Source organism: Condylura cristata, unplaced genomic scaffold, assembly GCF_000260355.1.
Source record: "Condylura cristata isolate star-nosed mole 26May11 unplaced genomic scaffold, ConCri1.0 scaffold00018, whole genome shotgun sequence".
NCBI lineage: Eukaryota > Metazoa > Chordata > Mammalia > Eulipotyphla > Talpidae > Condylura > Condylura cristata.
In genome coordinates this window covers 5,507,064-5,531,476 of record NW_004567119.1, presented here as the reverse complement: position 1 = coordinate 5,531,476, position 24,413 = coordinate 5,507,064, and the positions used below count along the sequence as shown (strand labels likewise).

Here is a 24,413-nt window from a genome sequence, read left to right as displayed (position 1 = left end):
AGACGCGGCGGCCGCAGCCCTCGGGCCCTCGCGCGGACCCAGGCGTGGGCCGGCCGCCTGCGAGGCGGGAGCTCCCTGCCCGGGTGCTGGCGCGCTCAGCGCGCGCAGCCGGTGCCCAAGCACAGCCTTTCCAGGCCGCCGCCAAGGAGCTCCCTAGACCTGGTGTCCAGGGCGGTCACCTCCTTCCTCACTCACCCCTGGACGGCGTGACGCGAGGCGCTGGCGGGAATTAATGTTGCTCCTCGGCCGACATTTACAGGCTCTGCCTGAAGTCATGTTTCTTGATTCATTTCCGCGGTAATTAAATCTAAAGCCGAAGCCATAATGGGAGGATAAAGTGCCTCCTTCACAAGGTCTGTCAGCAAGGACACATGCTAATTAAAAAGTTAAGCAAAATCGTCCCTGTGCCGCAGAGACCCATGCAGAGTCACCCCAAGAAGCGGGGGAGGGAGCCCTCCCCGGGGTGTTAGCTCGGGTGCTCTGGGGCCACCGGGCACCGGTCTGGCCTGCAGCCGCTCTCCAGCTTGCTTTGCGCAGCTGCAGTTCTCAGTGCCCATGTTCGCGCTGGCTGGTGTGTGTGTGTCCCCACTAATGACGGGTGCTGAAGTCTTCCCGTGAACCCCATTTCATGTCTCTTGGCATTTTCATTGTTTAGTGATGTGCCATCACAAGTTTTTGATAAATGAATGAAGTTGTTCATGCTCTGGCATGAACGTCTTGGCCATATGAAGCACATTTATTTAATGTAAAACTCTCCTTTCAAAAATAATCTCAGCACTAAAGGGGAAAATTCGAGTCTGAGTGTACAATCTTTGTAAGTGCATCAGAAGAATACAAATGGCACTGTGTGTGGAACAGGGGTACTGGGGTGCACAGAAAACCAGAGGATACCGACAGGCCAGAGACCCAGAGGACTGAAGCATTCAACCAGCTCTTAACACTCCAGAGATGAAATCGGAACTAGGTTACCTAAGGTAGCGCTAAGAGAAGGATAAATTACAGAGACAAACCTTCCCGATGAGCATGTAAATGACCTGGCTCTCACATACATCTAAAACTGCAAACCAGCACACTTTGGCGTCACATCGAGGTTGTGCAGAATCCACACCATCCTATACACAACTCAGTGCTGGGGACCTAATATGTACAGACATTCATTCTGGTAAAGCACTAGAAATTTAAGAACAGCGAAGATGTTAGCCCTACTCCTCGGGTGATGTTCATCTGGTCAATTCCAGATTTGTCAAATTTACCCTTCAGTTGTGAGTCTGTGAGAAGGCTCTTTGAGAGGGTTTGATGTGTGTGCATGCGTACGTGTGTTCATGCCTTTAAGGGAAATAAGGCATGTCCTTTTAACTAAGTCTTAGCATTTCCTGTTCTGGGTGTCTCTACAACACAAACCCAGAGGTTTATAAGCTCTGGGCACTCCGCAGAGCAAATGAGAGCCTGGGACTGAGAGCCAGATGATCACGTTTGAATCCAGGCTATGTGCCATTCACTGTTCTTAGTCGCCTTCAGCAAGTCAATCTCTTATTGCTTCTTAATGCCTTAGGTAAAGTAGGCAACCTCTTGCTGCCTCAGTTTCCTCTTCTGTAAAGCAGATGTGACTCTAATAGTAGCCTTTCTTAGAACTAAAGAGCTGCCATGTGTGAACTAACTAGAACAGTGTTTCATACGGCAGTCGCTATGGCATGTTAAGTGAAAAATACATACTGAGGTGGTGATGCGAACATTCTGATCTTCCAGGCCCACGAAAGTGTGGGTTTGATCCTTATACTTTTTGTGAATATAGTATGGCATAAAATTTGATGCTAACATCATATATTAAAATGAAGTCTGCTGTCATCTTTTGTAAGATTTCAAACACAACACTTTGACCAACTTAAAAAAAAATTCCTTACATTCCATTGCTTATGTAGGTATACAAGCACTGTGCTGATTATAGAAGACAGCGTTCTTTACAGGAAGGCTGCACAGGTTTATGACAAATATTATTTGGTGTTAATGTGCATTATTGTAGGAATACATTTATTATGTATTATTTGGGGAGGAAAAGGGTTTGCAGAGATCCTTATGTGCCTCTGGGAGTCCCGCCCTCATGACTATGGCTGTAAAAATGTATAGCACAGCATTTCTGAGACATTTTACTTGACTCTACGTGATTTATAATTAAGAAGATGCAAAATGGGTGCAGGGATCTAAATTTTTTAAGAATGTCAAAGTGATCTAGTGCCCATATCTGGATAAAAAGAAATTGGTGTTTTGATTCTATGCATCTGATCATGTACAAATTTTTATTTCATTTAATGTCATTTCTACTTTATTTTACCTTTGAATAATTCTAACCATCTTTCAGTCTGTTTACCCTGGATTTTATAAAAGTTCACCAGGGTTATAATATCTTTGCTGCTTTCCTAGTTTTGTTTCTTCCTTATCTATATTAAATTTTTCTATAGTATTGTGTTTATCTCTGAAACAAATTATTTGTGGATGTGCTAAGTTTTATAGTTAAAGTAAGTCAATAAACATTCATGCTTCATCTAGCTGCTTCCTCAGAAAAACCCTCACCAGAATAAGTTCCTAGAGGAAGGAGCTTTGTTTCTTTTTGCTCACTGCTATAACCCCATCACCTCGAACAATGCCTGTCCGTGGAGACTTCCCAATAAATATTCACTGAGAGAATGAATGAATAACATGTTGAAGCCCTATGTATTTGCAAGTTTGGTGTGTAGATGGGCATTTGGAGTTGAGCATATAAAATTCTTGCTTACTTGGGACTTATTTAAAGGCAAAAGTTTCCAAAGATGTTTTTGGAGAGGTCATGATACAAATTCCAGAACAGTTTCACGATCTGAACTCACAGTCTGCAACCACCCTTTATACGGATGTAAAAACATTCTTTTTCCAGAGGAAAAACTGTGTCTTTTCCTCCCTCTCCAGTCTTTCTGCAGCTCTGCCTCTCATCGCAGACTGCTTGAAAGGGCAGAAGACTACAGGTCAGGAGGTTTGCAAGTTACCTGGGTGGATCTGGCTCCTTAAGACCCAGCCAAGTTCTCAAGGGAGTGTCACCGTGGATTGCGCTAGGGCAGGCCTGGGTTGAGTACACGTGGCCCAAGTCGTCGTCCTTTAAACCAACTGTCCTTCAGTGACCAATGTCACTGGAAGTCTGATACCTCTGCCCCTGTTTGAGTTTTGAGGTATATTACCAGATTCCCACTTGCTCATCTATAGCTGAAGTTACAAAGTAACCAAACAACAGACAGATTTTTATCTGTTAAAGGCAAAAGAGGATGCAGTCTAAGAACTCAGTTCTCTGTTACGGAATCTCCTTTGACTGCTGAGAGCTATCTTGTGGCAACATATTTGCAGGAAACATTTTTGTTGAGACCTTCAAATTCACATTTGATCAACAGATGTTTAGAATTGGGCTTTAAGATATATAATAAATTTGAATGATAAAATGTCCCGTTTTGATCCAAAAATAATTGTGTTGGAAAATTTACTAGCTGCTAAAAAGTAGTAAATTAAAATGAAGTTATAAAATTGCCATTACACTATTGTCTTTCTTAATAAGGACTCTGGGATTGTGTGTGTATACAATGTCGCAATCTGACAGCATACTTACATGCCTGTAGCTTTTATTTCTTATGCTACATTACTCTACAGTCTGTCAGTCTATAATAGCTCCTTAAATTAAGATAGTTGATGTGACATTAGTAAGATTAATCGGGATATGTTGCAGCACACAAACTATTTTAGGACATGTCACCCTTAAGATACAAATTTTAATCTTTCTATTTTAATAAATATTTAATTCTTAAGAGATAAAAAATCATCAGACTTACTGGGTTTTATGATCAGGCTGAATGTCATATTCTCAGTATGTTACACCTAAAATTTACTTGTTGGGGAAGAATGGCTTAGGACATGTTCGGCCTTCCAGATGAGAAGCTCTTAATCCATTGATGTCAGGAAAATTTTCATTTTTCTTGAACTCCTTTGTGGGGTTCACTTGGGAACCTTTTGTGGGGTTCACTTGTGAGTGAGGCAGATCCTTTGTCCATGTGGAAAACCTCTCTTCACCCTCACAAGATAGTGAGAAGCCTTGAGACCACAGGCCAGGCATTGCTCTATATTTAGGGGAGCAGCAGAGTGCTGTGCCCGGGTCTCCAGGGGCAGGGGAGGGGTGTAGGGACTTACTGAGATGGAGAAATGACTTTCTTTTCTTTCATCTTGTTTCTGCTGTGGCTGTCTTTTCCTTTGTTTTTGTCTGATTGTGCTAGTCAGAGAGGGCTTCTGTTACTCCACATTATCTAATACTAAGGCAGATAGCAAGCATTGTAGACATAGGTAATTGAAGCTTTGGGCTATTTCTCAGCTGAGGAAGTGCTGTCACTGTAAGGATTTCACTGGTGTTTGCTGCCTTATTTCAGCCCATATCTTTGACAACAGCCAGGCCTTCATCTTAGGAATTGCTAATAATTATACTAAAACGGGCCCCATTTAGGATGTTTTTGCTTCAACTGACTGTGTGATCTGGGCTTCTTTAGAAATCTAATTGGAATGATTCACAAGATATCAATAAATGAACCATCAATTAGAACTCACCTTACTGGGCAAACAAGAAGAGTAACTACAAAAAATCAACTTCTAAACCAAATGTATCTTAAGTGAGCTTCATCATGCATTCAGGTGTGTCCAATTATTTGATTTCTATAAAAGTAGTGGCTTTGTGGTCCATTTCTTTCTCCTGCTTTGTTTCGTGCATGATTGTTGTCTAGTCCACAATCCTCCTAGTAGGGAATCATCGTCAGAACAGCTACCAGCCTTACACACACCTTTCCCTAGAAGTCACTTCCTTCAAGTTTTAAACACTCCATTAAGGGTCTATACACATAAATGTGCAGAACACATGAATTGACTTTATTTAATGTACTAAGATCTAATGTAAACGAATCTAACTAACTGAATATATAGTTAAGTGAAACTATCCAAATACACAGTTTCTGCTTCTTACATGGGCATTTAAAATCAGGAAGACCTGAGGTTGGTTCCATGTTCTCACATTTATGTTCTGTGCAGCTCGGGGCAAGTGTTGCACATCACTGCACAGCACCACGGTCAGCCACGACCCAGGTGACCCAAGAGCGGGTGGTGCAGCTGCCACCCGGGCTCATGTAAGGCATCTATGGCCCTGGCACAGTGCAGCTGCCTCATGCTGCACTTAGCATGTAGTGGTGCAAGACCAAAAACACTAGTCTCAGCCTGCCCTGCAGAGGGCAGCACATCGGGTCAGCACATCGGGTCAGCACATCAGTCAGCACATCGGGTCAGCACAGCACAGTGGTTTAGAGGAAGGACTCGGAATCTTGTAGCTGTCTTCACTTCTTAGCTGTGGAAATGAAATTCCCAAGAGTCCTGAAATTGTTTGTAATGTGAGACAGTGCATGGAAAGAAATCTAACAGGATGTAGTGTAAATAATTACTCTCTATATAGTAGATAGATAGATAAATAGGTAGGTAGACAGACAGATAGATGATAGAGAGAGAGAGAGAGAGAAAGAGATGGATGGATGGATGGATGGATGGATGGATGGATGGATGGATGGATGGATGGATGGATGGATGGATGGATGGATGGATGGATGGATGATAGATGAAATAATTGCAAGAACTGCTGTGTTGTGTGGTTCTACCAGTGTCTCTGTGGCCCAGGGCTGTTTGTGAAGATTAAATAAAGCAACAATCATTGCAGCTCTTCCCCCTGAGCCCTCATTGTGTCACCAGATTCCACAAACAGGAAATGCTACCACAGCAGTTACTGATGTGATGGCGATTGTCATTACTGTTATCGCTGTCATTCCTTCCACCTTTGACTGATGATTTCCCATCTAATTCTTTTTTAGAGCCGTGCTTTGGGGTGATTCCTGAGGTCATGTGGGTGAATGTAAAAGCAAAGTCCTTTCAAGTGTGCTTTGTGTCTGTGCAGTGATTGCAAAAAGTTTTGCCTGGAGATTTTCAGATTGTTGGGAACACAGAGTCCCAGGCTCACCCCACTACACCAGAAATCGAGACCTGGGGCCCTGCAGTCAGAGCCCAAAAGACTCTCCTGTGGATCGTAGTGTACACTGGAGTTTGATAACTACTCGTCTAGTGGAGGGTGGTGTAACCTTTGCAACAGGTCCATGGATGTGTAACACAGAAACAACCATACCCGCCACAGAATTCACTGGTATAGAGTTCACATTTCAGTTGCGTTTAGTCTCTGCAGAGTTGGGGGGCCATCGGTACTGTATGGTTCTAGGAGCCGTTCATCATCCCTAGAAGAATTCCCCCCCCCATCCATCAGCCATCTCTCTCCAGCCTCCACCCCACAGACAAGCATTCCTTGACTCATCCATCCTCAGTATTCTCATCCCTCCTGCCTCACCATCTGGGCCTGTTGTGGCAGACTTCTTTCACCTAGCATAATATTTTCAAGGTTCATCCGTGTGGTCAAACATTTTTCATGACCTTGTAAATTTCCCTTTGTGTGAATATTCTTTCCATAGTTCCACGTGAGGCTTACGATTCTCGGGAGCACAGGTGCATACATTGTGCATACATTGGGGTGACTAGCTGTGATAATGTTTGTGTGTGCATGAGGATTTTAGTTTTGTGGTTTCCCTTTTGGAGAGACAACTAAAAACCTCAGGACCGCATTTGTGATCCACCCATTTCCAACGCAGAGAAGTCTTTATGATTTTTTTTTTTTTTTCACATACTGACCTCATTTCTCGGTCCGTTTTATTTGACAGCCCTTGCCTCACTGTTTTCTTCTCATTTTTATTCTTGATATCTTACTGAACTTTTATGTACTCATTTAACATGCCTTAAATTCCTTTTGCAAAACAAAGCAGGGTTTGAATACTTAAGAGTAAAATCACACAAAGCATCCCCTTTTCCTGTGCTCAACATTCTTCTTAAGTCTGCTCTGAGCACTCATCACATCAGGTTGAATAATGCTGCTTTATAGTTTCTGCAAATTGCAAAACAGCATCAGGCTCCAACATCTGAATTTATGTTTTCAAAATGATGTCTGTCTTCTCAGCTATTCAGGAAAATAATGGCATTACATTTTTATATGCTTCAGAGTTTGCAAATCACCTTGACTGCTCTTTGCTCTTGAAAATAGGAATACAATAGATATCATCTTTTGTTGAGAAGCTGTTCCATAATTTAATTTTATAACACAAATCCAGAGATGGAATTTTTATAACACAGATAGTTTTATTTGATTTTGTGATAAAGATCCTCCCCCCCTTGGAAAGACTAGAAGAAAAGTGAGAATAAGGCATATTAGAGCTGTCAAGAGATATTATTTTTACCAGAAAAGAAGGGGAAAATGCCTTCCTCTTCACAAGAATGAACTGGTTTTAAGCAGCTGCTCTTGAAATAGATACATTTATTGAAAACTCCTGCTGTCTCTCTATGAAAAAAGAAAAAAAAAAAACACCTACATGAAGGCCTGGTGATTAAATGTCACGTAGCCATAAGTCAAAAGGCAACCGAGGCTGCTTTGAGGGCTGTTCATGGTTTCAAATGGCCACAGGAGAAGCCTGTGGTGGGCAGTTTCTGGAAAGTCCCAAGTCCAGCAAGCACTTTCCCAGATTAATCTTATTTTCCTTCAGTAGTTTAGCCACAAAACACCATTTTATTGTGCAAGTTAATAACTTGGAAGTTGGCCCTCCCTGGTGGCGCAGCAGGTTAAAGCGCAGCACTGAGCAGCTAAAGCCACTTCAGCATGAGTTTGATCCCGGCCCCAGGAGCTGACCCACATGGTGCGGCAGACCTCTCCTGACCCGCCCACTGCTCCCCTCAGCAGTGTACTTCATCAGTCAGCCTGTTCTGCTCCCGACTCTGTCTCGGGTGAATCCTTTCACCACCCCTGCACCTCTGGCCTGTACCCCAGCTCAGTATACACAAATAAATAAATCTTAAAAAAAAAGTTGGGAAGTTGGCATATAGTGTGAATGGAAATCAATTTATGCGTGCACTTTCTAAATAGTAAGCTTACTTTGAAAGTTAGTAATTGCCCTTTGAATATCCTTATCTCCAAGTAAATGTCAAAATGGTATTAGCACATTTTGGCAATATGTTGCTGAACTCTACTAATTTCCTCCTGGAGTTTAGCTTAACTAATTTTAACTGATTTTATCACAATCAAGAAGAAATCAAAACTGGAAAAAAAAAAAAAGTCTTGCAGGAATCTGGCCCTATGTGTGCAGAGGAAGGAAGGAAAATGCTTTCTAATTTCTGCGAGGCCTGGTGAGGCAAGGGTGGTTTGCCGCTGTCTCCAGGTCCCAAGGCTGGGAGCCCCAATGGGGTGAATGGTGAGGGGCGTCCAGGAACAAGGGGTTCCTCTGTGTCTCAGGGACATGGCTCCTGCTTGCACAGGTCATCCAGACCCAGTGTTTCTCCCACCTTTCGCTACAAGTGAAAGGTGCTGCCTGCAAGCCTGTCTCCACGCTTCATGAACATTCGCTTTCTCCTCCAAAGGAGAAATGTGACCGGCTGAGCATCTAGCTGTGCCCTGCGGAGTCATTAGTGAACTGATTCATGAAGGCTGTGGAGACAGCGTTCCTGCTCACCAGGAGAGAAGCCTGTCTTGTTGTTACCTTGGTCTAGCCGTGTCCCTCCTTTATCCTAAGGAAAAAATGGAGACGTTTCAACTAGAGACAAACATTTCAGTGAAGAAACTGAACACATGTAGGTAACACTAAGCTTCTCATTTCTGTATGCACACAGAACTGGGGTACAGCCGGAGGTGCAGAGGCGGCAAGAGGACTCACCAGAGACAAAGTGGGGAGCAGAATAGGCAGACTGACAAAGCCCACTGCTGAGGGGAGCAGCAGGTGGGTCAGGAGAGGTCTGCCGCGCCCTGTGGGTCACCTCCGGGGCGGGGATCGAGCCCTCACTGAAGCTGCCACTGCTCTGCTTAGCTCCGCAGTGCAGCGGCCCAACCTGTTGCGCCACCAGGGAGGGCCCTATAAATATATTTTCTACCTAATTAGTGTCAGAAGGGAAGCCATGCTGCTGGCCCAATACTTCATAGTAGCTTGTGTTGATGAATATATGTCTCATAAGGTAACTCTTAATATCTAGACATTCTTTTTAAGTCTACACCTTCCATGAATGGAAGATTCGTCAGCTGGAGTCCCATGTTTGGCAAGCCCAGGCCTGCGGGGTGGGCCTCACCCTCCAGAACTGACTCCACACTGAGAAAGTAGATTTGTAGTACCAGTGACAATTTGTACTGTGGAGCAAGATTAGTCCCCCTGTGTGTGAGGAAATAGTCAACACCCCTCCAGAGAATCCTTTAAAAGCCACTTTTTCTTTTGACAAAATGAACTTAGCAACCTTTCAAGACATAATTCAAATAAAATAACTGAAATAGAATGACTGAATCATGATAAATCTTTTTTTTACCTGTTGGTTGCTTTGGAGGTCAGAGTTAAACATATTAAGAAAGAAATACAGAAAGTCACCAACTCAAGGAGAGTTTAATCTTCTTTTACATAGAACCTAAGTGATCTTGTTTGTTCACTTGTCTTTCGTTCAGAGGACATAGGCCTTCTCACTCGTGAGCAATGTGCCTATTCTTACACTCTGTGCCAGCCGCTATATTTAATATGAAGTCAAAAAATAGATTCCAACATTGTGTATCTCATTAGTATAAGAAAAGGTGAGAAGAGAAGAATAACTGGAAGTTGACACATCAACTCCCCCAAATGTGCCAGACTAATTACTTTGCTCATTTTTTTCATGTATTGGAAAAACACAAGATTCTGGTACAGAATGGAATGTTATTTTCCAATTTTGATTGTCATTCTCCTGAAAGTTTTCAAACGACCCCATTTCTGGGCACTTGTGACGTAGATGCTCACAGTGGTGTGACTGCAACATTTGGGAAGAGCCTTAGGGGCCCCCTGGGAGCTGCCCAGTGCATTCAGCTCACCTTCTCCAGCCACGTGCAGTGGCCGGGGCAATATCACTGAATGCAATACAGACACCTGTTGTGGGTGGACAGCTGTCTCTCCTAAGGCAGCAACACGTTAAGCTAAAAGCTGCCACCCTGTAGCTTCCATTCATTAGTCCTGCCTGGACCAACAGAGTCTGCCCGCCAGCCGCCCTTCCTTCTGCCAGCCCGCAAGTACTTTCAGATGATTGCAGGGTCAGTGCTTGATTGCTTGCATCACTTTTAAGACGTAAAAGGAGGTGCAGCTCTTCCTAAACGCTATCTCTACCCTCTCTCCGTGCATTCTTCATTCCTGATGCCCTTTATAAGTAGCACAAGGACAAGTAGATACCACATTTGAAGTGGAATATGAAGAACACAGTGCAAAAGAGGACAAAGAATTGAGTGGCCTTTCCTCCTCCTGCCCTCTCCTCCTCTCTCCTGCCCTCCTTCCTCCCTGCCTCCCTTTCCTCCTCCTTTTCTTTCCTTTCCTTTCCCCCTTCTCTCTTTGCCTACTTCCTTTTTATCCTCCTTTTCTTCCCTCAAGTCTTGCTAGGAACCAGGCCCTTTTCTAAGCCCTTTACAAATATTAAATTCCCCAAACCTTACTTCAACCTTAAATATTAAGCCTTAAAATACAGAACAGCTACTACAGAGGCGTAAAATGACTTGTTCCACAGCTAGAAAGTAGTGCCAGGCCATCTTACTCTAGTGGCTGTTCCTAAGGGCCTGGACTATCTCCCTTGATCTGCATTTATCCCTTTGTTCCTGGAGCTAAACATTTCCTGAGCTTTATGAAGGAACTTTGTCTCACAGAGTGATAACTGAAATATGTAGTCCTCTGCCCTGTCTACTGATGTGTAGCAAGGTTTTGCTCAATGATAACTTGATATGGTGCAGTGAAATGTCAGTGTTTTCATCCTTATTCTGGTCAGCCTCACCCCCGAGATAAGAACAGTGGCCTAAATTAGCATGTTGACCACTAAATATATTTTCCATGATTCAAAGAATGGAGCTGAGTTTTATAATAGAACATATTTCTACTCAGTGCTATCAAATGAACAGTGAAGGACTTTGTCACTAAACATTTATAAAAATAAGTAAATGAGTGGATATTTAGGAGAGTAATTCTATGGCTTCATTGAAAAGCCTCCACTGAAAAGTCATGGAAGACACAAAGCTAGAAATTAAGTCCTGGCTACAGAGACTTTTGTCACTCTAGAAACAGTGTCATCGGTTTTTGACTAATCCGGGCCACACAGCCTGGAGCGAGTCTGAGAGTAGGTGAGACGGACAGTGTGCACTGGTTCCAGCTGGCCTCTGTTCCCCACTGACCAGGGATATGATGTCACGGAGCACAGGATGTTGATGAGGAGGTGCTGTTTTCTCAAGAAGGACCCCCAGAGTTCAAGGGTGGAAAAGTAAAGTGAGCGGTCAGGTCCCCTAGCCCACTCTAGTTTATTCTCTCGGAGGGGTGAGTTGAGTTTCAGGGGTCTACTCACCTCTACCAAAGGCACATTGACAATGAGATGATGATCTGCTATGTTCTGTTTCCTACTGCAGCAGGACCAAGGTGATCAGCACCCTTAGTATTTGTTTTTGGAAAAATCTCTTTATTTGCCATAAGGAGTAGAAGGTTCTGTATGTCTTCTTATGTCTAAGAAGCAAACCATTTGAGAAGTATATTTTTACCAAAGCTCATGATTCATAGTGAACAAGAAACATATATGAATAATCATCCTTGTCCTCAAAAAACTCAAAACTTAATGGGAGAGAATCACCCATCCGATGAATTCACAATGATGGTGGTGTTTTCTATGTTACTCTGAATAAAGTGTTTTTGGAAATATAGCCAGGGGTGCAATTAATTCAAAGGGAAGGTTCAGGGGAGTAGGGGCCAGAGTTGGGGCCAGGGAGAGAAGGTGACCTTTAAGTTGGTATTTTTATAAGACAGTTAGATTTAGGAAGAGCACATTCTATCCACAGGAGATTTTAATGCTTCTTAATAAAAAAAAAAATATTGATTACTCTAGAAATTTCAGTATGTTTTCCCTAGAGGTCCAAGATTGGAACATACTAACTATAACCATTAAAAGTAGATTGCTTTATCATGTTATGATCTCTGAGAAAGCAACGACCTTACGAAAAGCTAGAAAAGTGACTTTTATAAGTATCCAGACCTAGGAGCCATTATCCTCCCACAGATGTGTCCGTTCCTAGGTGACGTCCAACTTGCCTGCACATTCTGCCCTCATCAGCTGAGGCAGGCTCCAACCATATATTTGGCCTGGAAACCTGTGATACCAGTGAAAACCTAATTTCTCCCAGAAGTTCCAATTTCAGTTGACTGCCTCTCAATGCTTGTAAACATCATTGCTACTCAACCCAAATTAACCTCTGCCCTGTACTCTAGCTCTAGAGTGAGAAAGAGCTGGATGAGACCAGGTTCCTTGCAACAAATAGCTTAAGTTTGCTTTACCCAAGACCCTCCCCTCTCATTTTATCTTTTGTTCAATTTTTTCAGGCATATCAGGCACATAACCTGCAAAATTGAATTCCTTTTCACTTTTCTATTTTGCTTTAAAAGAATCTGCACCCATTCTTGTTCTTGAGATGCTCATTCATAATCATTACATATGAGTGCTATGTGAATTCTGCATTCTATAGACATACTACTGAACTAGAAACGACTAGCCTCTTCTACTATTGTATTATATTTCTATGCTGTCAGAATAGAAAGCAGATTGGACCTAAAGTAGCTTCCTTTAAGAAGCTCAAAGAAGGAAAAAACAAAACAAAACACATTCTGAGGAATAACAGCCCAGTGATACCATGGTGTTTATTTTAAAACGGTTTGTGAAAATCAGGGATTGTTTTTATTTGAGTGAGTCCAAAGATTCAGAATAGGCCTCCTTTCGAGGGTAATATGAACTAATTATACTATCGAATCAGTATACACATAACTGTTACTCTAAGTGTTGTGCCAGCGAGCTTCCTGTATGAGTAAAGCCAAGGCACTGTCAGTCTTACCAAATGCACTTTTTTTATTGAGTAAGTAGCTTGACCGTGGCCCAGAAGCAAGGGAGTGAGAGCCTCACTTGGCTTCCTTGGGAACTGTGACTCACCCGGTCCTTCCACGCACTGTCCTTTAGTATGATGTGCATTAGGTAGGTGAAATATACTCCTTGCTCTGAAGTAACTTCAGTCCAGTAGGAGAGAAGCCATACACAAATGAAAAGGCAGACTACCCACCGTGAGCACCATCTGGTTGAATCCAGACAGAGTTTCAAGTACCAGGCAGGGCAGCCCCTCTGTGCTCACTTCGCCTAGAGCACTTGAGTTGGGTCGCAAGGACTAATGGGCTGGAAAATATTTAATTTTTTTTTTTTTTACTAAATCATAGGCCCTGTGGATTTTAGAAATGTTCAACAAGAAGCAAGTGCACTGTGCAAAGAGAGGTTTGCAGAAAGTCTTAGGGAAGAAGAAAACAAATGCTGATGATATGAAAAGACCTGTAGCCATGAAAATAAATTATTGCCAGTTTTTTTATTTTATGGCTTCCTCTCCCACCTGTGGGTATGTGTGAATTTCCATGATCTTTACACCCAGGCAAATTTATTTCTGGTTTGGCCTATACGTCTTTGTTAATGTTTATGTCAGTACTGACTGACTTCTTAATTTCAAGTCTTGTTGGACTGGGAGTCTATGTGTCAAGATGTCTTTTACTGAGACTTCTCCTTTCTTTGAATATTAAGTAGAAATAGATAAATTCAGCTCCTTGCTTGAGTGAAACTGGGCCTGATTTCTCACCTTCCGTCATTAACAAGGGCCAGAGAGGAAGAATAATGAAATTGTATACATAGAAACCATTGAAAAGTGTCACTTTAAGGTAAACAGATTAAAATAACATCCATAGAAATAGCTGATCATTGATTTTTAACATCTTCATAGTAAAAGGGAATATTTCATAGTAAAAGGGAATATTTTGATTATTACACAAGTGCCTGTGAAATGTTCTCCATCTCCTCATCTTTTGCTGAGTATGGGATGAAGTTCTCATAAGCTCCTATCTGTAATTAAGTCTTCCCATAGTGCCTGGTAGTTTGAAAAAAGGATAAGCTGGCATCACAACATCTAATACAATTGAAGGGGAAAACTTGCCCCATTCTCATTTTTCACCTCTCAACCATTCTGTGTGTGTGTGTTGGGGGGATGATGGGAGGCGGGGGCTGACAGGTGGGGAAATTCTCTGTCAGAGGCTTCAGCATCCACATGAAATGGTTGCAACCAAGGTGTGTGTGAGTTGCAGAGGGTCTTTGAGTTGATGCCTCCTCGGTTGCCTATTGGCGCTGGTGTTTCCATGCCCAGAGGTGTTTGGAAGACAGCAAAGTCCCACCTTAATCAGGGATTAAGACATAGAGATGGTGGACACAAAATACCAGTGTTACCAGATTCTAACTTGCCACTGAGCTCTTCAGGCTGTGCATCGTCATGAACCAGCAGGCTTAAGCTATGTCTTTGTACTTGGCCACCAACGGAATCAGGTGCTAGTTGCTTCTCTCTAGGCCTGCACTGTTGTTTGTCCTGGGAACCTTAAGTCCTAGAGCTGACTTTCTCCATCTTCCTACCTCTTCCTTAGGGAGATTAAAAGTGTATGTGAGTCACATCATTTTGTTCTGTTCATATCATCCCTGTTCCATGAACATGGATCCAATTCCCTACTTCGTTTCTCTGAAAGTTTAACATTTTGGTAAAGGAGACACATGTTGTCTTCTGTAGTCTGAACTTTTTAAAATCAGATTTACTTAGAGTAGCACTTTTTATAGGTCAAACCTCTCACATTTAAAAGAAAGTATTTCCAGCTCACAGACTACGCAAATACTCCTGGCTTTTGTTTTTGTTGAAGGATCCACATTACTCTCTATAGAACAACTGTCTGTCTAAAAACAAATCGTGTATAAAATTTATACGTGTGTGTGTGTGTGTGTATACCATATACAGTGTGTAGAACTTAACCAAACCACTTTATGATACTAACCCTGATGACCCAGGATATGACATATAAAAAAGCTCTCGGGATAAATTCTAATGGGAAAAATTCTAATGTCAATATAAACCCCTTTTGTTCTATTTTTGAGAACTTAGTGGCTATCCTCTCATCTGTCTAACCTTAAAGCATGTATGAGAATCAGATAATTGAAAATATTTGAACCCACCTGTACCTCACAGACATATGTCACATGAGACAACAAGAAGCAACAGAGAGTTTGAATCTCTGCTCAGGTGTGTTGTAGACATCAATATCAGTATTTTTGTGGAAATACTTGTCGTTTTTAGTGAACCTTTTGCTGTCAAACCAGCTTTGCTGTTGCATGCCCCAGGCTGTTGGAAATGCCTCTCAGTGAACTCTGGGTTCCTGAGACTTTGGGATTAAACATACACAGACCGTGGTGTGTGTGTGTGTTGAAAGCAATCACTCCCCCATCTTCCTTCAAGCAGCACATTAGGGATTACAGAACCCGTTTCGTTCTCAGATGAAGCTCAATTCTCAGGTGAAGAGTGAAATGAGGCCCTAATGAACTCGCACCTGCAGCAGTGATTATCTCAGGCATGCATAGAACAGTATTCCACTTCAGTAGCGGAACTCCCAGGTAGACTCCGCAGGCCTGCATGCCCAGAACAGGAGGGAAGCTCTGTCACACTTAGCACCAGGACTCAGCACGCGAGATGCTGAGTCTTACACAGATCAGGTGAACAGAACCACATAAAAACTCAGGGGATTTTTTGAATGATTTATAGACCAGATGTCTAAATGAATGCATAAAACACTGGCAGTGTTACCTGAGAAAGCACACAAAGGCAAAGGTCGATAACACACCACTAAATACACTTACTGATAGATTGAATAGAATTATAAAATATTTGAAGACAGAGAAAGGATGTCCCAGTGCCCACATAATATCCCAGAAGCATTTGGACTTCTAGGAAGATGTTATTCCGTCAGCTGTCCCAGACTTCACTTAGCTTTGTACTACTAAGTTGCTAATTATATTCGTGCCAGGAATGAATGTGTGTGCCTACTGGTACAGAATCCAAGTAGGAGGACATCAACCTCAGGAAGGTGCAAACGATTTTTATGGAGTCTCTGTCACAGGTGAGAGAGACATAGAACCCGAAGAAGGCCTGAAATTGGGTCCTTGTAGGCGCAGTAAGGTTCTCAGTGTGACATTCTTGCTCTCTGTGATGACTGGGAATTCACGATCTTGTCATCATTGTCTGGGTCTCAGTTGTCTCGTCCGTCGTAATTTCTTATGAGACACTGTGGGATTCATGTAAAATCTGAGTGAGACACTCAAGCAGTATACCTCAAGTACCTTTTGAGAGGGAGATTATGCAGCTACACAATTCTAACTTCTTCCTATATGAGGGTGTGGGGGCTGGCGCTGGCAGGAGGATGTGTCAGATCCTCTTTCTCATGCTTGCCCCAGTTTTCCTGGCATCTGCAGAGAGTTTCTGTCTGTTCCTGACACTGAGTGTCGGCCCGCCCCAGTCTGCCTTAGATTCAGCATCACCATCTCTCCAGCTGCCTCTTGAAGCCGCCCTCTGGGGAGCTGCCCACATTCATGTTGTAAACCACACATCTGCTCAGTCCTTGGCCTACTCAGTGACATGACCACTCTCTCCCCACCCCAGCCAGGTCCTTGACCTCACTCTCCTGAGCACCCTCCCGCTGCCAGGCTAGTCTTCCCCTGCAGCCCTCTCAGGAGATCCAGGTGTTACTGTGGATTTGCACATCTTTGTCTTCTGGTCTTGGAGCCCTGAGACCTGAACAATGTTCAGTTCTCTCTTCAGTCTCAGAGACATAGGCTATAGCATAGTGCCAGATGAAGAGTTAATGAGTCAGTTATCTTGCGGGAAGATGCTAGAAACGCTAGGGCACTTGAGACTGCCTAGTACCATCCTCCCTGTACCATTTAGCTAAGTTCACTTCAGCACAGTGCACCCCACTAGTGAGTCACATACAAAGCCCAGGCCTGTTTCTCTCAGTGCTTCCTCTACTGTTCTTTTCTTGACACCAATATGGCTCCCCATGGCTCTCTAACTACTCTCCTTTGAGGGGGTGGGAGCTCTCCTCTCCACAGCTGTGCTTAATTATCAACAACAGTGTTGCTATGCTTCTTATAAATTTTTGGATATAAAGTTTATAGAAAATCTGGGGGTAATAGGTTGTGTGTGCATGTCTTAGATCTTAGAAACGTTTCCTATCTTTAACTGTTTCCTAAGATGGAATATACAGTATTTACTTTAGCAAAATTAAGTTAATAAATCAGATTTTCATCAATGCCACCTAAAATACAGCAACAACTCTTAGAAGGATTATTTTATAAAATAATTTAGAAGGTTAAATACGATGGATTTCTAATCAAATAGTTTATTTTTGATAGATAAACAAAGACTTGAATGTTGATTCCAGTGAAGTGGGAACACCTGTTATTTCAAATCATTTTCTACTTTATTCAAAGTAAATGCATTAAAGAAAAAGGAAAAGATGAGTTACCTTTACTAACAAAATGTAGATTGATTTCATTCAGTGAAATTTATTCTAGACATTTTTTTTTTAAAGACTTTATTATGCATACAGAACTTGGGTACAGGGCGAGGGTTGAGAGGATTCACCGGAAACAGAGAATGGGGAGCAGAATAAGCAAATCGACTTACAAATACACTGCTGAGGGGAGTAGCAGATGGGTCAGGAGAGGTCTGCTGTGCCATGTGGGTCACTTCCTTGGCCAGGGATCAAGCATGTGCTGCAGTGGCTGTGATAGCGTCATAGTGCTGTGCTTCATCCCGTTGTGCCACCAGGAAGGGCCCTGGGACATACATTTTTTTAAAAAAGCTCAGGTATCATTCAAGAGCAAATGAAAAGAAAATTGAGGTATGTATCCAAGTGTGTGGATATATACACACACACAAGAAGGAAAGGATAAACTTTTTGTCAGAATTATTTAGATGATTGCATTGATGTTCTACTTACTTTTGTATGCCAACATTACATTGCTGTCTGGATATTAATTTGAGTAAATGTTTTAATTTTTAAATTATACCATACTTTAAACTTTTGTTCCGAAGTCTCCTAGGGCAACACTTCCCATTTCACCTTTCTCTGAGCTTAATTCTCTTTAGATTAAATAGGTGTTCCAAGAATAAAGCTTTTCTAGTCTGTGACGTCTCAGAAAATCATAATGCCTATTTTGGGATAACTAAAGTGTTTACATTAACAGCAAATGATACAATAAAAGTGTAGTTTTTTTTTTAAAGATTTATTTGTTTATTCATACAGAACTGGGGTACAGGCCAGAGATGCAGAGGGTGATAGGATTCACCAGAGACAGAGTGGGGAACAGAACAGGCAGAACGATGAAGTACACTGCTGCGGGGAGCAGCGGGCGGGTCAGGAGAGGTCTGCCGCGCCATGTGGTCACCTCCGGGGCAGGAGGGGATCGAACTTATGTGGAAGTGGCTTAAGCTTCTCAGTGCAGTGCTTTAACCCGCTGCGCCACCAGGGAGGGTCCTAAAAGTGTAGACTTTAACCAATTATGAAGTGAATACTTGAGCAAGGATGACCCAAACCCAAGAATCAAAGGTATCAGTGCCCCAAAACACTCAAGACATTTACATGTTAAAGTCCTAGGAAAAGTCCAACATACATTTGTTCACTCAGCAATGCACATCCCTTATTAATCATGGAACAAAACATGAGAAATTGTGTCTTAGGAAACTAAGCAACCTAAGCACTATAAATTTTTGCCTGTAAATCAAATAAAGGCTTACGTTCAATAGGACATTTAATGAAAGTACTCAATGTATTCTCAACTACAGAAATTCTCAGAGAGCTGGTTATTTTGTAAGTATGTTCTGTTTATAAATAAGCAAAGAAAGACAAACCTATGTATTTATTTTAATTTATACCTAGATGCAATCGCTTTAGTTTATTAGCATTGGAGATGGGTGATACTTAAGTAATCAGGTAGCAATTTCTAAAGAAATAAATTTTAGGTAATTCCTGGGGAATAAACAAGCTAGTTTAATAATAAAGGAGCAGCATCATTTCTCTTTAGAAATCATTATGCATTCTAATAATTTAGCCTGCATCCAACATCTCTAATTATCATTATCTCAATTATAAAAGATTGAATACTTATAATTTTTCAAGGTATAAATATTTAATGATAATTCCAATATATACTAATGGGCTTTTATTGACAGTGTTAGGGTGAAGCATTTTCAGAATTGAATGATTATTTCAAATAGTCTAAGATAAGTATGAGATTGAGCGGTTTGGTTCTTTTGTTACATGATTAAATTAGGATGGAGTATAAACATAAGGAAATAAGTATCATAAAATCTGTGACCATAAAAGCAAAGCAAATAAGATTCTACAAGTAAGTTATCTTTTGATTTGAAAACATCAAACTCAGTGCAGTAAGCCAACACATTTGGATTTGTAAAGTTTAGAAAATATATATACTGTAATATGCATTACTCATTTATAAAAAGCATAAGGACAAAGTATTATATTAAAATAATTTTAAATATCTTAAATTTTATACTATGCAGTATAGCTCTCCAAGATAACTATTATATTGCATATTTTTCAAAATGCATTATGCATTCATAGATCTTATAGATTATTTCACTGTCATTTATTTAATAAAAACACCAACAATTTTAGTTATCATTTATTGAACTTAAATATTCAGCTTGTTGAACATGCTATCTGTGTGCATGTATGTATATGTGTGTGCTTAACTTTTCTATTTACCTACCCCCGTTTTTTAAATATTAAAATAAAATTTGAGCAAAATTATATAAACTTGACCATGTACACAAGAGGTAAAGCGAGACTTAAGCATAGGGTTGTTTGCTTGCTGGCCCTCTAGCACCAGTGTGATATAGGTAGAGGTTCTCTCTCAACTGTGATACTCTGTCCATTGTGATTACTACTGCCCATGTACCACAGTCTACATACTCCTTGGAGTTTATTTTTGTTTGTTTGTTTTTAAGATGAGAATGTATAGCATTACAGAAAACTTTCAACTAATAATCTTATCTTGATGTTTAACCAACTGTTGACTTTTTCATTCATTTTCAGTGGGAAATAATTAATGAGTGACAGTCAATTCCTTTTATTCTAATGTAATCCATTAGGATGTCATTCTCTAAAACAAGTGTCATGAATAAAATTCCCAGTTCTATTGTAAGACTATCTTAGGTCCTTCTCTACTAAATTAACTTTGGAATATTATGTGTACAAAGTCAGTTCTTCATCATTCTCTAACCAGCTTCTCGGCAGCTAGTTCTCCATGAATCGTTCCTTTTTATTTTGAAAATGGAGTAAAAGGATAAAAGTAAAATTTTGGCCATTTGCTTCTGGAACTCAACAGCCCCACCACACAAAAAGTCATAAAATCATCTCTTAAATCATGGCGCTTCTTACGGAAGTGTCCCATGGTCCTCTCGTTACATGATTTGTGCTTTGGGGTAATTAGATTTGGCACCTGGATGGTCTTCAGTATTTCCCGACACTTTGCCTTTTAAAGTCTCTTGAAATTTATCATTTATTAATTTGGCCATAAAATGAATTCCTGCCTATTGATGTATTCACCTTTTTGCAAAGAAATAGAAGTACTTGCTACCACCTAACCACAAAATTTATATTTTAGTCAAGGGCAGCTGCCACGCTGTCTGGGGTTCCATGAAGTAGATGGTTAGCTTTCTTCCTTGAATTTCTCTATCTTATGTCCTTCCTTCAGACTGCATCATCCACAACAGACACTTCTTGCTGTGATCTCAACTGCTGCTGTTACTCTTGAATCCCATATTTTCGCCCTCTCCTTTGCCCTTTGACCTACATCCCAGCCCAGCAGTCTGCTTGACCTGTTAGCTGCACGTGGCTGAGTCTTATCAGAACCAGCGAGGTCAAAAGCACGCTCATTGCTATGTGATGGCAGTTTCTAGAACTCAGTTCTGCGTTGACCTCTTTAGAAGACCAGTTTTAGAAAACTGCATCCTAATGGATTGCGTTATAGTTATCGCATACCTTCCTTTCTGACATAAACCCTTCGTAGCATAACATTTCTTAGATATGCTCAACGTAAAATCTTCCCCATGTCTTCAGCTCTGCTGCGACTGCACAACCAAACACATGTACAGGTTGTGTCAAACAAAGCCCCCTGAGCTGGCAACATGAGAGTGCTGTGCTGAAGCTCACACCACAGGAGCAGCTCTGTGCTCCCCCCAGCTCCCACCTCACCTGTCTCCAACCTTCGCTCTGTCAGTTGCCCTCTCACTGGCTTTTTTCTTATCTCTCAACCTCAGTCTACCTGGCATATTATTTTCAAACTAAAACCCAAGTCTGTGGGTCAGACTTCTGGGACCTTGCCATCTCCTCCTCATGGCTTTGTCAGCTACTCACGCCTCTGCTTCCCTTTCTCGCTCATCACTTTTCTGTACTCTCAGTCATCTTTGCAGAAGTACCTGCCCCTCCACACTCAGAACAAACACTATCAAACAGGTCTAAAATGCAACACAAATTCTTACTACTTACAAGTTCATTTTTCTTTATTTCTTAATATCATTACTTAATTTACCTAGATGCCTTCCTGCCTCCCCCTGCTTGAATCCAACCAGACAATAGGTCTACGAGCCAGACCAGGGGCATCCACAGCAAGCTGGGAAGTGTGGTCACCCTAAGCCTAAACCCACACTGAAAACCTTTAGATTCAAAGACTTGCTCTCATTGACAGTAAAAATAACATGTTCTCCTCTAGTTGTTTTGGGTGTGTTGACCTGTCCTAGGTGGACAGCCGTACCATATCCACAGGCTTTAAAATCTGCACTGTTCTTGCACAGCATGGGGGCGGGGGAGTATGATGTGATTGTTAAGAAAGCAGCTTTAAGAACCAGAAAATGCCCATTCCTTTCTTTAGTTTTTTATGAGCTAACATCGGTTGACAGCACTGCATATGATTTAGGCGTATAGAGTCACACCCTTGAGAAATAAGTCACCGCCCCACACCCAGAAATAAGTCACCGCCCCAGGCACCCAGAATCCTCTCCTCTAGTGTCCTTTTGGCCTGCAGCCCCTGCACACACCCCCACCCCCCACTCAGCAGCTTCCATTCTGCAGGAACACTTCTAGGAAGTGCTTGGCTTCATTTGATCAGCTCCTTTGTTTCTTTACGTTCCACATATGAATGAAATCATCTCCTTCTCACTTACTTCTCTGACTCAAATTCCATCTTATTCCTGTTGGCAAGTTGGACAGCTGCCTAATGTCTCTATGAGTTTTTCCATTTGCGAAATGAATCTCCGCGGACATCTCACAGTGGTGAGGAGGTGGGAGGAGGAAGGGGAGAAGCGATTGGCATGGGTGGAATAGTCAATAAGAAATGGAAACTTCTATTACCAACTTCTGACGCGCTTCCCTGAGCTTATGAATGAGTGGCACTGGAACCTATTCATTACTTTTCTTTCTTCCTGGGTTGTACGTTGAAACCACAGCCGCCACAGTGGCAGCTTCTGAATGGTTAACCTCACCCCATAATTGACTAGGAAAAGGAACTAAAATACCACCGGGATTTCTGAGGCATAATGAATAGAATGATATTATTAATCATAGATGTCTGTTCTCCAGCTCTGCTCCCTCCCACCCCTGAGCCTTTCCTCACAGGAATGTGCCAGACTCCGTGTCCTCACAATGAATAAAGCCTGCACAGTGCCAAGGTGACTTCTCCTCTCTGTCAGAACCGTGAGAGGGGAGTCTGGTTCATTGTATGGGAGCTGCAGAATATCACGAATCAAATTGTTCTGCACACAGTCCCAACTCCACCCACTGCAGACTACTAATGAGACCCTGGTCTCCTCTGGAAGCCTCAGCTTTGTCATCTGAGAAACGCAGAGATGGGACCAGGCAATCTCTAAGGTTCCCTGGTCGCGCCAACAATCTGAGTTGAAGATTTAAGCCATTTAGAGCAAAGCTAAACAAGAAAAGGGTAGAAAAAAATCCCCTGTCCCCTGTTCTGTGGCTTTGTGTCTCACTCAATGGACCAGAAGAAAATCGATACAGTATGTGACTTCTGACTGATGTGCAACAAAGCACAGACCAAATGGATAAAGTAGGAACTGTGGTGCCTTCAGAATTGTCTTGACTCTCCTAGAATGAAGCAACTCACGCATCTTTTATTTATTTATTTTTTTAAAAGATTTATTTATTTGTGCATACAGAACTGGAGTACAGGCCAGAGGCTCAGGGGCGGTGAGAGGATTCACCAGAGATAGAGTGGGGAGCAGAACAGGCAGATCGATGAAGCACACTGCTAAGAGGAGCAGCGGGCGGGTCAGGAGAGGTCTGCCGCGCCCTGTGGTCACCTCCTGGGCAGGCGGGGATCGAACTCATGCGGAAGAGGTTTTAGATTCTCAGTGCTGCACTTTAACCCGCTGCGCCACCAGGGAGAGCCCACGCATCTTTTATTTTAATCAAAAGCTGAACTCTAAGCAGTTGCACAGTTGGCTCTGAGTAATATTGTGGACTTTCCCTCAGAGCCGTCTGTTTGTCCAGCTCCACAGCCATCAGGAGTTCTTGAAGAAAAGTGCTGCAAGTGTCAGAGAGGCTGGCTTCACTAAGCTTCTGATTATCTGCTTTGGTGTAGTTACAAGTGGGGAAAGAGGGCCCTCCCTGGTGGCGCAGCGGGTTAAAGCATGGCACTCTGAAAGCCACTTCCTCTACACCCCTGGCCTGTACCCCAGTTCTGTATGCATAAGTAAATAAATCTTTTTTTTTTTTTTAATGGGGAGAGAAAAGAAAAAGCTGTATCCACGATCAAATACCCTCCTGTGTCTTATGGTCTGTAATTCCTATCCCTGACTATAATTCTTGTACCACAGGGTCTCCAAGATGGCCATTTACCCCAGCCCCCTTCTTTCACATAAGGGCTCTCATTTGTTTCCACTTCTCTTCTCTTCTACTCCAGACCTTGAATCCTTTTTACCTGGATCTCTGCAGGAGTCTCTTTTCTCCAGTCCCTTGTCTTCCAGTCTTCTGGTCTGTTTTCCCATTCTTCTCAAAGAGTTTTTCTGGATGCTCGACACTGATTATGCCCCTCTCTATTGAATAGAGAGAAAGCGATGCTAAATGAGTTAGCCTGGAATTGAGAGGCCGCTGTCGTTTCAGGATTCATCAATGTTTCTACCCCGCTGTCCCTCCTCTTTCTTATCACGGGGAAATTGTATTCAGCTTTGATTATTCAAGGCACAAGTTAGGTACTCAAAAACTACTTCTTGAGTACATAAGTAAATAGAACATCCTTTCTTTCTTTCTTTCTTTCTTTCTTTCTTTCTTTCTTTCTTTCTTTCT

General features: G+C 42.1%; 1 protein-coding gene across 5 annotated transcripts in view; it reads left to right on the top strand.

Annotated features, from left to right (window-relative positions):
• The window catches only part of INPP4B (inositol polyphosphate-4-phosphatase, type II, 105kDa), a 458,439-nt gene that overhangs the window by 415,873 nt on the left and 18,153 nt on the right, over positions 1-24,413 (top strand). The gene's annotated exons all lie outside the window — the stretch shown is intronic.